The sequence below is a fragment of the Phyllobates terribilis genome, unplaced genomic scaffold, assembly GCF_046119375.1.
Source record: "Phyllobates terribilis strain yellow unplaced genomic scaffold, ASM4611937v1 Scaffold_62__1_contigs__length_8034531, whole genome shotgun sequence".
In the NCBI taxonomy this organism is placed as follows: domain Eukaryota; kingdom Metazoa; phylum Chordata; class Amphibia; order Anura; family Dendrobatidae; genus Phyllobates; species Phyllobates terribilis.
The window spans coordinates 3,544,901-3,563,922 of NW_027362822.1; positions in this window are offsets into that span (position 1 = coordinate 3,544,901).

Here is a 19,022-nt window from a genome sequence, read left to right on the forward strand (position 1 = left end):
ATGTGGGGGGCAGGCTGGACACATGGGGGGCTAGGATAGATATGTGGAGGGGCAGGCTCGATACACGTGGGCTAGGATAAATATATGGAGGGGCCACGCTGGACATATGGGGGCCAGTATGGATATATGGGGGGGTGTCAGGATGGATATATGCAGGGGGGAAGGGCAGGATGGATATATGAGGGGGCAGGCTGGACACATGGAGGCCAGGATGGATATATGGGGGGCAGGCTGGAAACATGGAGGCCAGGATGGATATATTGTGGGGGGCAGGCTGGACACATGGAGGCCAGGAAGGATATGTAGGGGGGGCATTCTGGACACATGGAGGCCAGGATGGATATATGGGGGGCAGGCTTGACACATGGGGCTTTAGGACAGATATATGGGAGGGGGCAGGCTGGACACATGGAGGCCAGGACAGATATATGGGGGGGCAGGCTGGAAACATGGAGGCCAGGATGGATATGTGGGGGGGCAGGCTGGACACATGGAGGCCAGGATGGATATATGGGGGGAACAGGAGGGCCACATGGGGGACTAGGGTGGGTATATGGGAGGGGGCAGGCTCGATACACGTGGGCTAGGATAAATATATGGAGGGGTCACACTGGACATATGGGGGCCAGAAGGGATATATGGGGGGTGTCAGGATGGATATATGCAGGGAAGGGGGGGCCAGGATGGATATATGGGGGTGCCAGGCTGAACAAGGGACTTAATTACTGTTTGGGGCCAGATTGAGGAACATACTTTATTAGTTTATGGTGGCCAGTGAGGAACATTATTATTTTAGAGTCCAATTAGAGACATTATTACTTCTGTAATATAATTTACTTTTTAGGAAATTGTTTTCCATGGGATAGGACAAAAGCGGGCTCCTGTTACTGTGCAGGGCGGCACTATATCGCTTTTTTTCTTCAACTGGTGTAGTGTAGAAGTCGGGGGGTGGAGTGGGAATATTCCCTAGAAGAGATCAGTTATTGATAACTGTGTGTTATTTTCTGCAGAGATGATTCCTGGCTGGAAGAAGTGATGGCCGTCTGTGCCAGATGAAGAAGAAAAGCGAAGATGAAGGACTTCACCTAGAGACGTCACTGGTGAGTCAGTGTATTACATGTGACTCGCCCCCTGGGCCGTGGGGCACTCGGATCCGGGCAATAGGGAGACGATGGGGGTAGTAGTGGCGACCCCGTTCCGTGGCTCAGGGTGGTCAGGCCAATGGTAGTCTGCTATGTTCTGCTGATAATGTCCGACTACGCCACCCGTGGATTGCGGTTATTAGGAACCGCCGCTGCATGCAGACCGCTGGGGCTGATGAGGTGTGCAGCTAGGGTAGTGTGACTCTCCACGGGAAGAGTGCGGCCCCAGGGCAGTATAATGGATGTTGGGAGTGATGGTAGTGGGAGTCCCAGTGCTGATAGTGCTGGAGGAGCAAGGAGCACACAGACAACAGGTTGCAGTCCAGGGTCTTTACTAAACAGGTAAACTGACCCACAAACAGTCCCGGCTAGGAGGGGACCTGGATGTCTGAGAGCAACGGGGAAATTGGCCCTGGTCAGGGTGAGGGTGTAGGCCTACCGTGCTTTCTGCGCTCCTTCTGGCTATCTCCTCCTGATAGGGTAACAGCCCACGTTTCCGAGCTTTCCGTGTTTTCTCGCCTGTATGGCCTGCGACGTGGGTTCCTTTCTCCTCCCAGCCTTGTATGGCTTTACTGGTCCCTTCTGTTGTGGCAGGGCCTCCAGGCTTCTTAGGCCAAGGAATATACAGTCCCTTGCGGACTGGTTCTCTGCTGGGGGATGTGGAATCCTTCCAGCCTCAGACACCAAAGTCTGGTAGATTAAGTCTGTTATCTGCCAAGACAGGCTTGCTTCGCCTCTTGTCTCTGGCTTGTGGCTCTCCTCCTGCCACACTTCCTCTTAGGTGCAGTGCAACTGTCTGTCCCTGCTCTGCTGAGACACGTCTCAGTCCTGAGACAGGTCATCTGGGTTCTCTCTAACCCTGCCCCCAGCACCAGCTTTTATAGGGGCAGCCTGCTCCCCCTACTGGCCTGAGACAGGAGGCATTGCATGCTAATGTTCCCCTGACTAGAGAACCTCCCCCCTGCTCTCAGACACAGCTTTAATTACACTTGTGGCATCCAGGCCAGGGTGACACATTCCCCCCTAGTGAAATTTAGTACTCCGGGACTAAACAGTAAACAAAGACAATATGCAAAACAATAAAACATTAATAGACAGACGACGCACAAATTGAGTTCTTAAGGTCACAGTGTGGCCTGTGACCGGGTGTCCATATCACCAGCACAACGGGGAACCTTAACCAGGTGGGGGTCTGTCCTACCCCAAGTCCTTCACAGTCTTAGTTCATTCCTGGGTTAGGCTCTGAACGCAGTCCATACAAGGTCCCGGTTATAAAAAGTCCATAACCTGTGAGTCCTTACGGTAGCTGCAAGAAACTGAAACAGAGTATTACCAAACATGCATGTAACTTTGCAAACAATTCAACATTTGGCAACAGGGTTATTTACAATTTTAGTACACTATATTCTCCAGCGAGCGGGTATCTGTCCCTTTGTGCTCCTGGTTGACCTACGTAGCCCACTGTCTGGTGGTGGACTGACTTGGCTTTCCCCACTAGCGTTAGGGGTGCAGCTACCAGCTGGGTGTACAGGTAGGGCAGGCAGCTGTCTGCGGGTCCTTTGGCTTACCGCAGGCATGGCAGGCTCACTGTCAGCAGAGGGTTGACTCTCCTGGGCTGCTGGTACAGGCTCTTCTGCCTCTGGAACTGCTTGCTCCTCTTCACCTTCCGGCTCTGGTGTTGGTTGTTGCTGTGCCGGTTGCAGGAAATGCAGGACAGGTACCACTATGGCATCATTTATGCGAGTCCAGGACTGAGGAAACTCTCCGAGAACGGTGCTGATCATTTCTTCCTTGTCCTCTGCGGGTTCAAGGTCACTCTGATCCTCTTCTGCACTACGGAGTTGCTCGGGGCACCTTTTGAGATGGTCTCTGGAGACGACACTAGTGGTTTCTCCTCCGTCCTTGGTGATTACGCACACCTTTGGGTTGTCGTGGTCAGACTGCAGTACGGTGTAGGGTTCCCTTTCCCACTGGTCGTCCAACTTATGTAGCCTTCTTTTTCGCTTTAGGACTTGCTCACCAGGTTCTAGGGGACTAGCAGGGGCGTGTTGATTGAAGAGTCTTTCTTGCTTCTCTCTCACCTGGGCCAGGCTCTTCTCCACACTCTCCTGTACCTTCTTGTACTGCAGTTGCCTTTCCGTATCCCAGTCCGCATCCGGGGAGGTGTCCTCAGGTATTAGGACTCCCATCTCCAGGTCTACGGGCAGCTTTCCTGGTCTAGCTCGCATCAGGTAAGCCGGGGTGCAGTTTGTAGCATTCACCAGGATATTGTTGTATAGGTCTATCAGGTCCGGCAGTTTTTCTGGCCACAGGCTGCGTTCCTCCAGGGGCAACGTCTTCAGGAGATCAATGACTATATTGTTCATCTTCTCACACATCCCGTTGGTTTGGGGGTGGTAAGGCGTTGTACGAATCTTCTTACAGCCATAGAGGTTGCAGAACTCCTGGAAGATTTCAGCCTCGAACGCTGGACCCTGGTCTGTCAGGACCTGTTCCGGATACCCGTGTGGACGGCAGAAATATTGCTGGAAGGCTCTGGCCGCTGTTTGGGCTGTCAAGTCCTTTACCGGGACCACCACTAGAAAATGGGAATAGTGGTCCACGATTGTCAGGGCATAGATGTATCCTGACCGGCTGGGAGCCAATTTGACATGGTCCAGAGCTACCAGCTCAAGAGGCTGCGTGGTGATGATGGGCCTCAAGGGTGTCTTCTGGCTGGCACGGTCCTTCCTCCTTAGGTGACAAGGGCCACAGTCTCTGCACCATTTTTCTACAGCTCCTCTCATGCCGACCCAAAAGAATCTTCCTCTTAGTAGGAACTCCAGTTTCCTCCAACCGAAGTGTCCCGCTCTGTCATGGTAAGCCCCCAGGACCATAGCTGCATCCCTCCTTGGGACCACGACTTGCCAGGTCAGCTCGTGCGTCCGGTGGTTGACAATCCTTCTGCACAACTTGCCTTCATAGAGGAACAGCTTGCTCTTCTCCTTCCATAGCTGCTTGGCTTCCTCTGGGGCATCTGGATCTAAGCGGGCGTCTTCCCGGGTCAGCAGATCTTTCACCAGGCGGACTGCAGGGTCACTATCTTGGGTCTCGGCCCAGCTGTGGTGAGGTAGGGGATTCATCATCACAGTTGTTAGATCCTCCTCCTTCACGCGGTGAGATTGTTGAGCGGCTCCATACCGGTGAAACGCGGGGAGTTCTACCTCCTCCAGCTCTTCTGGGTCTTCGTCACCTTCAGGTAAGTGAGGCATCCTTGATAGGGCGTCCGCGTTGGAGTTGGTTTTGCCTGCCCGGTACTTGATCACGAAGTCATAGTTGGAGAGACGGGCCATCCACCGCTGTTCCAGGGCACCCAGTCTTGCATTGTCCAGGTGTGTCAACGGGTTGTTGTCCGTGTACATGGTGAACTTTGCGGAGGCCAGGTAATGCTTGAAGCGTTCCGTCACCGCCCACACCACCGCCAAGAATTCTAGCTTGAAGGAGCTGTAATTCTCCGGGTTCCTCTCGGTGGGCCTCAGCTTCCGGCTGGCGTATGCGATCACCCGTTCTCTGCCCTGTTGGTTTTGGGACAATACGGCTCCCAGTCCCACATTACTGGCATCTGTGTGGAGAATGAAAGGCTGGCCATAATCAGGGTAGGCCAGGATCTCATCCCCTGTGAGGGCCATCTTTAGCTGGCGGAAGGACTCCTCTTCCGGTTTATCCCACTTGAAGGGCGGCTTTTGCCTCCTGGACTTAGACTGTCCGATCAGGAGGTCCTGCATAGGAGCTGCCATCTTGGTGAACCCGGGGATGAATCTTCGGTAGTAGCCTACCAACCCGAGAAACTGTCTCACCTCCTTGATGTTCGAGGGGCTTGGCCAGCTCTTGATTGCCGTGACCTTGTCAGGGTCGGGGGCCACTCCTTCCGCGCTTACCACGTGCCCTAGGTACTGGACCTTTGGTTTCAGCAGGTGACACTTCGATGGTTTCACCTTCAGGCCATAGCCTGCCAGGGCTTCGAACACCTCGGCCAGGTGCTTCAGATGGTCCTCGTAGGTCTTCGAATAGACGATCACGTCGTCCAGGTAAAGGAGGACCGTCTCGAAGTTTCGGTGCCCTAGACAGCATTCCATCAGCCGCTGGAAGGTCCCTGGTGCGTTGCAGAGCCCGAAAGGCATGCAGTTGAATTCGCTCAGTCCCATCGGGGTGGTGAAGGCGGTCTTCTCCTTGTCAGCCTCTGCCACAGGAACCTGCCAGTACCCGCTAGTAAGGTCCAAAGTAGAAAAGAAGTTAGCTGATTTTAGTGCGGCTAAAGACTCCTCTATTCTAGGCAGCGGATATGCGTCTTTGTGAGTGATACGGTTGATTTGTCTATAGTCGACGCACATTCTCATGGTGCCGTCTTTCTTTTTGACCAGAACCAAGGGGGCTGCCCAGGGGCTACAGCTGTCTCTAATAACCCCAGCTTCTTTCATCTCTCTTAGCATGCCCCTTGCGTTCTGATAATGTGCAGGGGGTACAGGTCTGTGCCTCTCTTTTATCGGTGGGTGGCTCCCTGTGGGGATGTGGTGTTCTATCCCCTTTACTCTGCCGAAGTCTAGCGGGTGCTTACTAAAGACTCTCTCGTACTTCTGTACCACCCGGTAGACTCCTTGTTTTTGGTGCAGGGGAGTGGAGTCAGCACCCACGTGGAGTTTCTGGCACCAGTCCTCCTTTTGTTTCTGGGAGCCATTACCCTCCGCCTGAGGAGATGGAGGCAAGGGTTCCACGGCCCTGATAGTTTTGTGTTCGACCACAAACAGCTTGGTGAGTGTAGCGTACCTGGGTAAGTGTACCTCCCTCTCCCCAATGTTGAGAATGCGGACGGGCACCCTCCCATGACGGACATCAACCACCCCCCGGGCTGTCAAAATGGTGGGCCTGCTGTCTGAGTACACGGGTTCTACCATGGCTTGGTAGTCTCTACCTCTCAACCCGATTGCAGTCCGACACCAGATCATCATTTCACTTTTGGGAGGCATGGAAATGGGGAATGGGTCACTCAGTCTTACGCTACCGATCTCACCACCAGACAGTTCTACCTGCTGCCGTCTCATCAGGGCCTTTATCTCCTTGTTGAGGACTCTCTGTTGGCTGGAACTAGCATTCACCGCCACCTGTTGTAAGATTACAATTACCTCTGAAAGACAATTTTCAATTACATTAGTACCCACAGTTATTTTAGGGTGACTTTCACGACGGTCAATGTCCACAATAATCACTCCCTGTGCCGGTAGTTCAACTTTACCAATCTTAATGGTCATCTCCTTGAACCCCATCTGCGGCACGGGTAAGCCATTACTGGCGATGATGCTCAAGTTACCGTCTGGATACCGTGTGATATCAGCATCAGTCCAATACTGCTTAAAAAGTACATAAGGGATAGTGGTTACTTGTGACCCAGTATCCAGCAAGGCGCTCATGGGGATACCGTCCAGCACCACGGGTAAAACCGGGCGCCCCCCAACGTACTTATTACGCCAATTGTAAGGGCCTGGTGATCTTATGCCTGGGGGTTGGCCCTCTGCCCCAGGTTGGACCCGTTTAAATTACAGTACCTGGAAATGTGTCCGGGCTGGTTGCATCGACAGCAAATGGGCTGTCCATCCTCTGCGTAGCGGTCTGTGGGCCTCCCTCGGAACGACGGGATCCTCCTCTGTCGACGCCATGGGACATCCTCCGGACTTGAAGCCAGCTCGATGGGTCTTGACGGGTCCACTTGCAACGCCTGGACGGTCCTGGTCAACGCCGCGACGCTCCTGGTCAGCTCCTGGACTTGTTGGTGCAGATCTTTCGACGGGGCTTGGTTCAGGGCCTGTGCATCAGCCTCCACGGAGTCCATAGAGGAGGGCGCCGCCTCCTGGTGGTAAGTGATAGCAGGGCGCCGGGGGTTTATAGCGCCACTGGTTGCAGATTCACGGAGCACCCTTATGGCCCTGTCCTTAAATTGGGCAAAGGTAAGGTCGAGGTTCTGAAAGAACATGAGGCGCAGTTGGGCCCTGTGGGCACTAGACAGCAGACCTTCTATGAATTGTTCTGTTAGCAGCTTATCCGTTTCCTGCACACTGCCAGGGTCAGTTTGTTGAATAGCCCTCAAGGCTTCCTGCAGATTTAGGGCATAGTCTCTGATGCTGTCCTGTGCCCGCTGCTTACATCCATAGAACCTCATTTTAATCTCAGCGGAGGTACGTGTGTCAGAGGTACCCCGCAGCCGGGCCAGAATACCCTTCACAGTCCTTTTCTCCTCAGTGGGCCATGATTTTACCTCCCGCTGGGCTGCGCCAGTTAACTGCCCTGTTAATATGCTGACCTTCTGTTCCTCTGTCAGGGGGTAAACGTGGAACAAACTGTATAGCCTTTCCTTCAAGTCAGTTAGGGCATGGGGCTCCCCTGAGTATTTGGGCAGCCAGGCCGCTCCAGGGATGTAGGGCAAGGAAAAGGGCATCACCGCTGCTGCAGTTGCGTTGGTGGTAGTGGGCGCCTCTGTGTCCGTCATCTTCCTCCCCCGCTAATTACGCGTGGCCTACCTTCCGACGATCCTCTTCTGTAGGCCGCGGCTCCGCTGCTGCTGCTATGGACGAGGACCTGGCGTCGCGTCCTGATGACGTCAGCGTCGCTCTCTCTCCCTTCCAGGACCTTGCGCAGCGTCGGTGCGTGAGGCGGAGCTTCGGATCTCGCGCGGTTTTGACGTCCACGCCCCTCTTCTTCCCGCGCGGCGTCCTGAAGATGGCGTCCGATGGCGGGAAGCAGCTGCGGATGGCGGGAAGGCGGCAGAAGACGGCGGGAAACGGTCCAAGATGGCGTCCGATGGCGGGAATCGGCTCCGGATGGCGGGAAAAGACTCCGGACGGCGGGAAACTTTGCCACAGGTAAGTTACAAAAGTCTTTTTCAGGCACGCAGTACCCGGTGGTTGCGGGCACGAAATCCTGCCGACTACGCCAAAGCTGACTCGCCCCCTGGGCCGTGCGGCACTCGGATCCGGGCAATAGGGAGACGATGGGGGTAGTAGTGGCGACCCGGTTCCATGGCTCAGGGTGGTCAGGCCAATGGTAGTCTGCTATGTTCTGCTGATAATGTCCGACTACGCCACCCATGGATTGCGGTTATTAGGAACCGCCGCTGCATGCAGACCGCTGGGGCTGATGAGGTGTGCAGCTAGGGTAGTGTGACTCTCCACGGGAAGAGTGCGGCCCCAGGGCAGTATAATGGATGTTGGGAGTGATGGTAGTGGGAGTCCCAGTGCTGATAGTGCTGGAGGAGCAAGGAGCACACAGACAACAGGTTGCAGTCTAGGGTCTTTACTAAACAGGTAAACTGACCCACAAACAGTCCCGGCTAGGAGGGGACCTGGATGTCTGAGAGCAACGGGGAAATTGGCCCTGGTCAGGGTGAGGGTGTAGGCCTACCGTGCTTTCTGCGCTCCTTCTGGCTATTTCCTCCTGATAGGGTAACAGCCCACGTTTCCGAGCTTTCCATGTTTTCTCGCCTGTATGGCCTGCGACGTGGGTTCCTTTCTGCTCCCAGCCTTGTATGGCTTTACTGGTCCCTTCTGTTGTGGCAGGGCCTCCAGGCTTCTTAGGCCAAGGAATATACAGTCCCTTGCGGACTGGTTCTCTGCTGCGGGATGTGGAATCCTTCCAGCCTCAGACACCAAACTCTGGTAGATTAAGTCTGTTATCTGCCAAGACAGGCTCTCTTCGCCTCTTGTCTCTGGCTTGTGGCTCTCCTCCTGCCACACTTCCTCTTAGGTGCAGTGCAACTGTCTGTCCCTGCTCTGCTGAGACACGTCTCAGTCCTGAGACAGGTCATCTGGGTTCTCTCTAACCCTGCCCTCAGCACCAGCTTTTATAGGGGCAGCCTGCTCCCCCTACTGGCCTGAGACAGGAGGCATTGCATGCTAATGTTCCCCTGACTAGAGAACCTCCCCCCTGCTCTCAGACACAGCTTTAATTACACTTGTGGCATCCAGGCCAGGGTGACACACATGTACACTTACACTACACACGTGGTCAAAACTGTTGGTACCCCTCGTTTAATGAAAGAAAAACCCACAATGGTCACAGAAATAACTTGAATCTGACAAAAGTTATAATAAATTAAAAATCTATGAAAATGAACAAATGAAAGTCAGACATTGCTTTTCTGCTTCCACAGAATAAAAAAAATAAAAATAAACTGATAAAACAGGCCTGGACAGAAATGATGGTTCTTCTTAACTTTATATTTTGCTGAACAACCTTTTGAGGCAATCACTGCAATCAAACGACTCCTGTAACTGTCAATGAGACTTCTGCACCTCTCCACAGGTATTTTGGCCACTCCTCATGAGCAAACTGCTCCAGTTGTCTCATGGTTGAAGGTTGCCTTTTCCAGACGGCATGTTTCAGCTCTTTCCAAAGATGCTCAATAGGATTTAGGTCAGGGCTCATAGAAGGCCACTTCAGAATAGTCCAATGTTTTCCTCTTAGCCATTGTTGGGTGTTTTTAGCTGTGTGTTTTGGGTCATAATACTGTTGCAAGACCCATGACCTGCGACTGAGACCACGCTTTCTGACACTGGGCAGCACATTTCTCTCTAGAATCCCTTGATAGTCTTGAGATTTCATTGTACCCTGCACAGATTCAAGACACCCTGTGCCAGATGCGGCAGACCAGCCCCAAAACATAAAAGAGACTCCTCCGTGTTTCACAGTAGGGACAGTGTTCTTATCTTGATATGCTTCATTTTTCCATCTGTGAACATAGATCTGATGTGCCTTGCCAAAAACTTCCATTTTTGTCTCATCTGTCCATAGGGCATTCTCCTAAAAGCTTTGTGACTTGTGAACATGTAGTTTAGCAAATTCCAGTCTGGCTTTTTTATGATTTTTTTTCAACAATGGTGTACTCCTTGGTCGTCTCCCATGAAGTCCACTTTAGATCAAACAACGACGGATGGTGCGATCTGACACTGATGTTCCTTGAGCTTGAAGTTTACCTTTAATCTCTTTAGAAGTTTTCCTGGGCTCTTTTGTTACCATTCATATTATTCGTCTCTTTGATTTATCAATTTTCCTCCTGCGGCCACGTCCAGGGAGGTTGGCTACAGTCCCATGGATCTTAAATTTCTGAATAATATGTGCAACTGCAGTTACAGGAACATCAAGCTGCTTGGAGATGGTCTTATAACCTTTACCTTTAACATGCTTGTCTATAATTTTCTTTCTAATCTCCTGAGACAACTCTTTCCTTTGCTTCCTTTGGTCCATGTTGAGTGTGGTACACACCATGTCACCAAACAGCACAGTGAGTATCTGTAGCCCTATATACAGGCCCACTGACTGATTACAAGATTGTCGACACCTGTGATGCTAATTAGTGGACACAACTTGATTTAACATGTCCCTTTTGTCACATTATTTTCAGGGGTACCATCATTTCTGTCCAGGCCTATTTCAAGAGTTTAATTTTTTTTTAAATTCTGTGGAAGCAGGGTTGAAAAGCAATGTCTGTCTTTCATTTGTTCATTTTCATCGATTTTTAATTTATTATTACTTTTGTCAGATTCAAGTTTTTTCTGTGACCATTGTGGGTTTTTCTTTCATTAAACGAGGGGTACCAACAATTTTGACCACGTGTGTATATAGTATATACAGAGCTCCTGTGTATGTCACTGGTGATCACTGTATTACCTATACACTATATACAGAGCTCCTGTCTATAATGTCACTGGTGATCACTGTGTTACCTGTACACTGACACTATATACAGAGCTCCTGTGTATAATGTCGCTGGTGGTAATAACAGTGTTGTTAGTATTGTGGTTTTGTATTCATGATCAGTATTGTAGTATTTGGTCACCTTGGGGTGGTAATATATGGTCTGGTCATAGTTTGGCCATATTTGTTCCTTGTATGTGGTATTATTCGGTCACTATGTAGTGGTAATATGTGATCTAGTCAAGGTGTGGCGATATTTGTCCCTTTTGTATGTGGTATTATTGGTGTTGATATAGTGGACTGTGTTGTGTATGGCGGTCATTTTATTCTCGCTGATCTTAACTAGGAAAAGATTTTTTTCCATTAGGCCACAGCCCCACCATCAGTATTTGGTCAGTATTTTTCTCAGGAGTGGCTGCCGAAACCAGGAATGGTTGATTAATGCAGAATTGGTGACTTGTTTCTATTATACCTTTTCTCTGATTGTTCATCACCTGTTTTGGCTCCCACTCCTGAGAAAAAATACTGACTGGACACTGACCGAATACTGATAGTAGGGCCGTGGCCTTAGCGATTAAATACTTGGACCAGAGCGGCAGAGATGCACTTACAGGGGTTCTCCGGTGAAAACAAGTAATCACCTCTCCACAGGATCATTGATAATATTGATTGGTGGGGGTCTGACTGCTTGCACACACCGGCAGAATGTGGAGCTTTTCTCCCCATTAGACTGGAGCGGCATGTGAGATGCGACCACTGATCCATTCATTCTCTCAGTGGCTGTGAGCGCTGCTCTTTTTTGCAAGTCTCTAAGAGAATGAATAGAGCTGCGGTCAGACGTCCCACCTGCCGCAGCATTTTAAAATAGGGATAAGTGTTCTGTCAGGGATAAAATTCCCCATTCTTCCGATAGGTGCGTTTTCCAATGTTCGGACACAAATGCTCAATAAGTGATTGACGCGCCCCTGGGCCTGTGTCGCGCTGCGTTGCGCACGCGGGAGCTTACCCGGAGCCGGATCTCTTGAGGGTTGTAGTCTCGTGGCGGTGACCCGGTCCGTGCCCAGGGAGTCAAACTGAGCGGCGATGTAACAGCGGTAGATGTAGGACGACTACGCCACCCGTTGAATGCAGCTATGGAGCTGCCGCTGCAGGACAGTCCGCTGAGGCCGGTGGATGGATGGTGCAGCGTAGATGGTATAACCCCCAACGGGAGGGGTATGGCCTCAGGGCAGCAGATGTGGATGACCGCAGGAACCACTCAGAGACGGTGCGGTGTAATTCAGGGTCTTTACTGGTAACAACGATAGACCCTCCCGGAGTACTTGCTAGTGAACGGGGCCTGGTCAGTCCTTGAGCAGATGGGATCTCCCCTGGCCAGGCGGAGTTGTAGGCCTCCCAAACTGACTGTACTCTTCTGGCTACCTTGCTAGAAGCGGATATAAGTAGCCCACGTCCCTGAGTGTACCGTGTGGTGCTCACCCGTATGGCCGGTGACTTGGGGCCTTCTAATGGTTTCCGCTCCACGATGGCGGTGCTGGTCCCACGCGTGTGACCGTGCCTTCGGGTTTCTGGGCCTGAGGACCTGAAATCCCCTGCCGGTCGGCTTCTGCTGCTGGGTAAGAGTTAGTCCCCACAGCCTCGGACGCCGGGTCCGGTAAGAAAGCTTCTCAGTCAGGGCGAGCTCTGCAGCTGCCAGCCCCTGACTCGTAGTAGTATTGCTTCTGCTGTTTCTTGTCTCTACTCTCCTTGACTCCAGGCTCAGGCCCCTGGACAGGGCCTGCCTGTGGAGCAGAGCCCATAGAGCAGCTCTGCTCCCTGTCTTCTCCTCTCAGAACCCCCTACCCTGCCTCAGCCCCAGGTTTATATAGGGGAAGTCCTTCCCCTCCCAAGACTGGGCAGGAGGTGTGGCATGCACAGGATCCCTGACCAAAGGACCTCCCACCTGCTCTCAGACGTAATATCTCTATCACTGTGGCAACCAGACCCCTGGGGTGTCACATTCCCCCCTAGTGAAATTTAGTACTCCGGGACTAAACATATTTTTGTAACATAACAAAGTATAAACAATAACATTACAATAAGGAAACGCATAAAACTGGTCACGGCGTGTCCGTAACCGGGTGCAGTCTTTGAAGAAAGCAAGGTGTCCATTTCACCAAAACAGGGAGACGTAACCAGGTAGGGGTCTGTCCTACCCCGAGTCCTTAACAGTCTTTTAGTCCATCCTGGGTTACGCTCCACTAACTGTACAAAGGATTCCCGGTAAATCCACCAAGGACTCCTATAAATAACTGGAAACACATAATATTTACAAGATATGGCCGCTCTCAGTCCTCGGCCAGTGGGGATAAGGATTGGCTGCTCACAGTCCTCAGCCTGTGGGGAGATGGGATGGCTGCTCACAGTCCTCAGCCTGGTTAAGGATAGGGGACACACGGGAACAGTTCACACTTGTCCCAACGGGGACCATATTTTAATTAGCAACACAAGTACCCCTACGGGTAACTATGTACAGTTCCACTTTACCGTACTTCAGTAACGGCATCCTCCTGCTCCTTCTTGTGTGTAGGCTTCAGACCCGTCCGGGTCCTCTTGGCTTTCCTCGTATTGGTAGTACTGCAGCTCCTCCTTGGTTAACGTGGAGGGCGTACAGTCCTTTTGCACCTGGGGAGTTCAGGCCTTGTGACCAGGCGTGGAGAGGGTCGCCGTTGATGACGCCCGGGGTCAGAGGGTGCAACTTTGGGCCTGGGTGCGGGCTGGTGGTGGTAGTGCCCAGGGCTGGAGGGCTTGGCCGCAGGGCTTGTTGCGAGGGCTGGAGCAGGTCGGTGTCTGCAGCGCCCGGAATCGGCGGCTCCACCAGGGGGCCCGGGAGCAGGCTGACGCTGGCAGCGTCCGGGACAGGGAGACTCCTCTTACCTGCTCCCGCGACCGCTCCTGCGTCACGCGTCTTCTCCCGGCGCTGGTCGGGGCCGGCGACGACTGGGGCACTGCCGATGCTGGGCAGCTTAGTCTGCTGCCGGTCCGCCATCTTGCTGTCCGTTCCTGGTGTCCTCCTTCCCCCTAGTGGACCGTGGCCTACCTTCCGGAGATCCTCTTCCATAGGCCGCGGCTCCGCAGTCAATCGTCGGGGTAGAGGACCTGGCGTCGCGCTCCTGTGACGTCGGCGTCTGCTGGGCTCCTTCCAGGACCTTACGCAACGTCCGGACGTGAGGCGGGGCTTCAGTTCTCGCGCGCTTTCGGAGTCCACGCCCCTCTTCTTCCCGCGCGGCGTCTCCAAGATGGCGCCGGATGGCGGGAAAACTCCACGGATGGCGGGAATCTTCACCACTGGTAAGTTTGAAAAGTCTCTTTTTCAGGCACGCAGTACCCGGTGGTTGCGGGCACGAAATCCTGCCGACTACGCCAAAGTTGACGCGCCCCTGGGCCTGTGTCGCGCTGCGTTGCGCACGCGGGAGCTTACCCGGAGCCGGATCTCTTGAGGGTTGTAGTCTCGTGGCGGTGACCCGGTCCGTGCCCAGGGAGTCAAACTGAGCGGCGATGTAACAGCGGTAGATGTAGGACGACTACGCCACCCGTTGAATGCAGCTATGGAGCTGCCGCTGCAGGACAGTCCGCTGAGGCCGGTGGATGGATGGTGCAGCGTAGATGGTATAACCCCCAACGGGAGGGGTATGGCCTCAGGGCAGCAGATGTGGATGATGGGGGTAGCAGGAACCACTCAGAGACGGTGCGGTGTAATTCAGGGTCTTTACTGGTAACAACGATAGACCCTCCCGGAGTACTTGCTAGTGAACGGGGCCTGGTCAGTCCTTGAGCAGATGGGATCTCCCCTGGCCAGGCAGAGTTGTAGGCCTCCCAACCTGACTGTACTCTTCTGGCTACCTTGCTAGAAGCGGATATAAGTAGCCCACGTCCCTGAGTGTACCGTGTGGTGCTCACCCGTATGGCCGGTGACTCGGGGCCTTCTAATGGTTTCCGCTCCACGATTGCGGTGCTGGTCCCACGCGTGTGACCGTGCCTTCGTGTTTCTGGGCCTGAGGACCTGAAATCCCCTGCCGGTCGGCTTCTGCTGCTGGGTAAGAGTTAGTCCCCACAGCCTCGGACGCCGGGTCCGGTAAGAAAGCTTCTCAGTCAGGGCGAGCTCTGCAGCTGCCAGCCCCTGACTCGTAGTAGTATTGCTTCTGCTGTTTCTTGTCTCTACTCTCCTTGACTCCAGGCTCAGGCCCCTGGACAGGGCCTGCCTGTGGAGCAGAGCCCATAGAGCAGCTCTGCTCCCTGTCTTCTCCTCTCAGAACCCCCTACCCTGCCTCAGCCCCAGGTTTATATAGGGGAAGTCCTTCCCCTCCCAAGACTGGGCAGGAGGTGTGGCATGCACAGGATCCCTGACCAAAGGACCTCCCACCTGCTCTCAGACGTAATATCTCTATCACTGTGGCAACCAGACCCCTGGGGTGTCACATTATCACCTATCCTGTAGAGCCCATGGATCGTTGATAACTTGTTTTAACTAGTGTTGAGCAAGTATGTTCTGTCCGAGTATGCTCGGGCCGAGCTCCGAGTATTTACAGCTGCTCGGTGATATGGTTGAATCGCTCCCGTGTGCATGATTTGCAACTGTTTGACAGCTTTAACCCCTTAACGACATGTCACGTATTAGTACGCGCATGTCGTTATCCTCCGGTTCAGTGAGGGCTCTGGCGCTGAGCCCGCACTGAACCAAGCACATGTCAGCTGATTATTACAGCTGACATGTGCCCGCAACAGGCGTGGGTGGAATCGCGATCCACCAGCGGCTGTTAACATATTAAATGCCGCTGTCAATCTCCGACAGCGGCATTTAATGCGCGCTTCCTGGAAGCGCGTCACTTACCCCGCCCATCGGCGACCCCGTCACATGATCGCGGGTCGGCGATGTGTGGTCATGACAACCCTGGGTCTGCAGCAGACACCAGTGGTTGTAATGATCCTGTCGCTATGAGCGCCATCTAGTGGTCGGCGCTCATAGGACAGGACCATTTCTGCTGCATACAGGGGAACTGCTGGTCCAATGTATGTACCAGAGGCGATCGGACAGTTGCTGCTTCAAGTCTCCTATGGAGACTACAGAAGCAAGCAAAAAGTGAAAAAAAAAAGTTTTAAAAAATATGAAAAAAAATAAAAAAATGTAAAAGTTTAAATCACCCCCTAAAATCATAAAATAAACCCACATACACATATTTGGCATTGCCGCATTCAGAATCGCCTGATCTATCAATATAAAAATAGAATTAATGCGATCGGTTAATGGCATAATGAGAAAAAAATTCTAAACGCCAGAATTACGTTTTTTGGTCACCGTAAAATTGCAATAAAATGCAATAACGGGCGATCAAAACATCGGATCTACCCCAAAATAGCATCTATAAAAACTTCTTCTCGGTTCACAAAAAATAAGCCCTCACCCTGCCCCAGATCCCGAAAAATGGAGACGCTACGGGTCTCGGAAAATGGCACCATTTTTTTTTTTTTACCAAACTTTGGAATTTTTTTTCATCACTTAAATAAAAAAGAACCTATACATGTTTGGTGTCTACGAACTCGTAATGACCTGGAGAATAATAATGGCAGGTCAGTTTTAGCATTCAGTGAACGTGGTAAAAAAAATAAAAAAAAACCTCAGTGGTATTGCACTTTTTTTGCAATTTCACGGCGCTTGGAATTTTTTTCCCGTTTTCCCGTACACGGCATGGTAAAACTAGTAATGTCGTTAAAAAGTACAACTCATCCCGCAAAAAATAAGCCCTAACATGGCCATATTGACTAAAAAATAAAAACGCTATGGCTCTGGGAACAAGTGGAGCAAAAAGCGAAAATGCAAAAACGGAAAATGCTCCGCGGCTTAAGGGGTTAATACATGTGAGGAATGTCTATTTCTTACACATTCCTCACATGTATTAAAACCGTCAAACAGTCGCAAATCATGCACACGGGAGCGATTCAACCATATCACCGAGCAGCTATAAATACTCGGAGCTCGGCCCGAGCATACTCGCCGAAAGGGTTAACAGAACATACTCGCTCAACACTAGTTTTAACCAAAGAAGCCCTTTAATGCAAACATGTCCATCCCAGTTAGAGTGTCGCCCAGTAGATGTGCAGGAGCCGCCAGTCAATGCTCCACTATAACAGCGAGAGCGGATAACAGATATTTGCATCTTGCTGTAGGTGGGCCCCTAGAGTTAATTTCCCCTGTGGGCCCCAGACACCGCAGTCCGACCCTGGTCATCAATATCAGATCAGTGAGGTTCCAACACACGGCCCCCTCACCAATAAGACAGCAGCTGGAAATACTCAGCGTAGAGACCAAACAGCACAGCGCTGTACACTGTGTAGTGGCCGATCTTGGTACTGCAGCTCCTATTGAAATGATTGTGATCTGAGCTGTAGTACCTGAAACCAGCCATTGCACAGTGTGCGGAGCTGTGCTATTCCAGCTCTTAACACTGTGTACATCATCTTGCAGAAGTAGCTGATGTCTGGGGATTTCAGGTGTCAGACCCCCACTAATCACTGTATGAGTTCTGCTCTACTCCTTTATTAAAGGGGTGGTCTTGTGTTCCTCTCATCAGAAGCTGAAGATTTACAGTTCTGGCCGGTGGCTTGGCTGAGCCGCTTGTCTGAATTGTGCCCTCTTGCATTCTGCGGGCAGAGGCGGCTTTGCCTCTGCAGAATGGGACAGGCACAGGGGCACTGAAGTCCACCAGTCTGCAAGTGAGCGCTTCTTGCCAAGGAGACCGGCCACTTCTCAGGTGGTCAGTAACCATAGCAATGAGCTGTACACTGCAGAATTAAAAATCTTTTCCTTCTTGAGAACAGAGAAGATTTTGAATAAGAAGGAAATTGCAAAGTTTCTTGTTTTTACAAGCTCTTTGCAATCTTAGCCTTTTAATACATTCATTTTATTTAGTTATATATTTATTTTACTCTCTTATATAGCGCCGTTAGATTTCGTAGCACCTTACAGACATTATCATCACTGTCCCCATTGGGGCTCACAATATGAATTCCCTATCAGTATGTCTTTGGAGTGTGGGAGGAAACCGGAGAACCCGGAGGAAACCCACGCAAACACAGGGAGAACATACAAACTCCTTGCAGATGTTGTCCTTGCTATTATATGAACCCAGCCCCACAGCGTTAATCATTGACCCACCATGTTGCCCACATTCCTCGGCTTTTTTAAGATTTTCTGCAATGAATAAGAACACTGAAGAAAATCTAGATTGATCAACATTTCCTATCACAAATGCAGTTGCTGCAAAACTTGTCCATAGTCCTGTTCCCAGCTGAAAATTGGATACAATTGTATCTTGTGTAGACAATGCTCTGTGAGCTAAATAGCCGGGATCCACTGCTACAAGGCAGGAAACAGACAGATTCTGCTGATGGGTTCTGCTCCCAGAGCATTATTCAGCCTGGACATCTCAGCTCAGAGCAAAACCAGCTATAAGGCTGTGTGCACACCTAGCAGATTTGATGCAGATTTACATGCGTTTTTTCTGCTAGAGAGAAGCGTTTTCACATGCATTTTTTCAAGCAATTTTCCAAGCGATTTTGAGCATCACTTGGAAAAGTGCTTGACAAGTTGATCACACAATATAAATCCATGCAACCGAAATGGATCTATAATGTGTGAACAACTTAGATGCTTTAAATGCAGCATCTATAGTAAAAAAAAGAAAACGTTAATAAATAAAAAAAAACAACGGTATATTCACCTCTCCGGCGGCCCCCGGTCTGCTCTCTGGTCTCCTCCGGTCTGCTCCCGGCCGCGTCTTCTCTCTTCAGCGTCCCGCAGTGTACGGTCAGGACCTGCGGTGACGTCATTTAGTCAGCTGATGGCCACGCGACCATCACCTGATGCCGACGTCAGCGGTCATGCGACCATCACCTGACTAAATGACGTCAGCGCAGGTCCTGACAGTACAGACAGCAGACCGGAGGAGACCGGAGAGCAGACCGGGGGCCGCCGGAGAGGTGAATATACAGGTTTTGTTTGTTTTTAACTTTTTTATTTCTTTTTTTCACCGCGTGGTAGCCGGGATGAAGAGGAGTTGTAGTCTCGTCTTCCTCCCAGATACCACACGCATCGCGAATAAGCTTCAGCGTAATCGCAGTAGA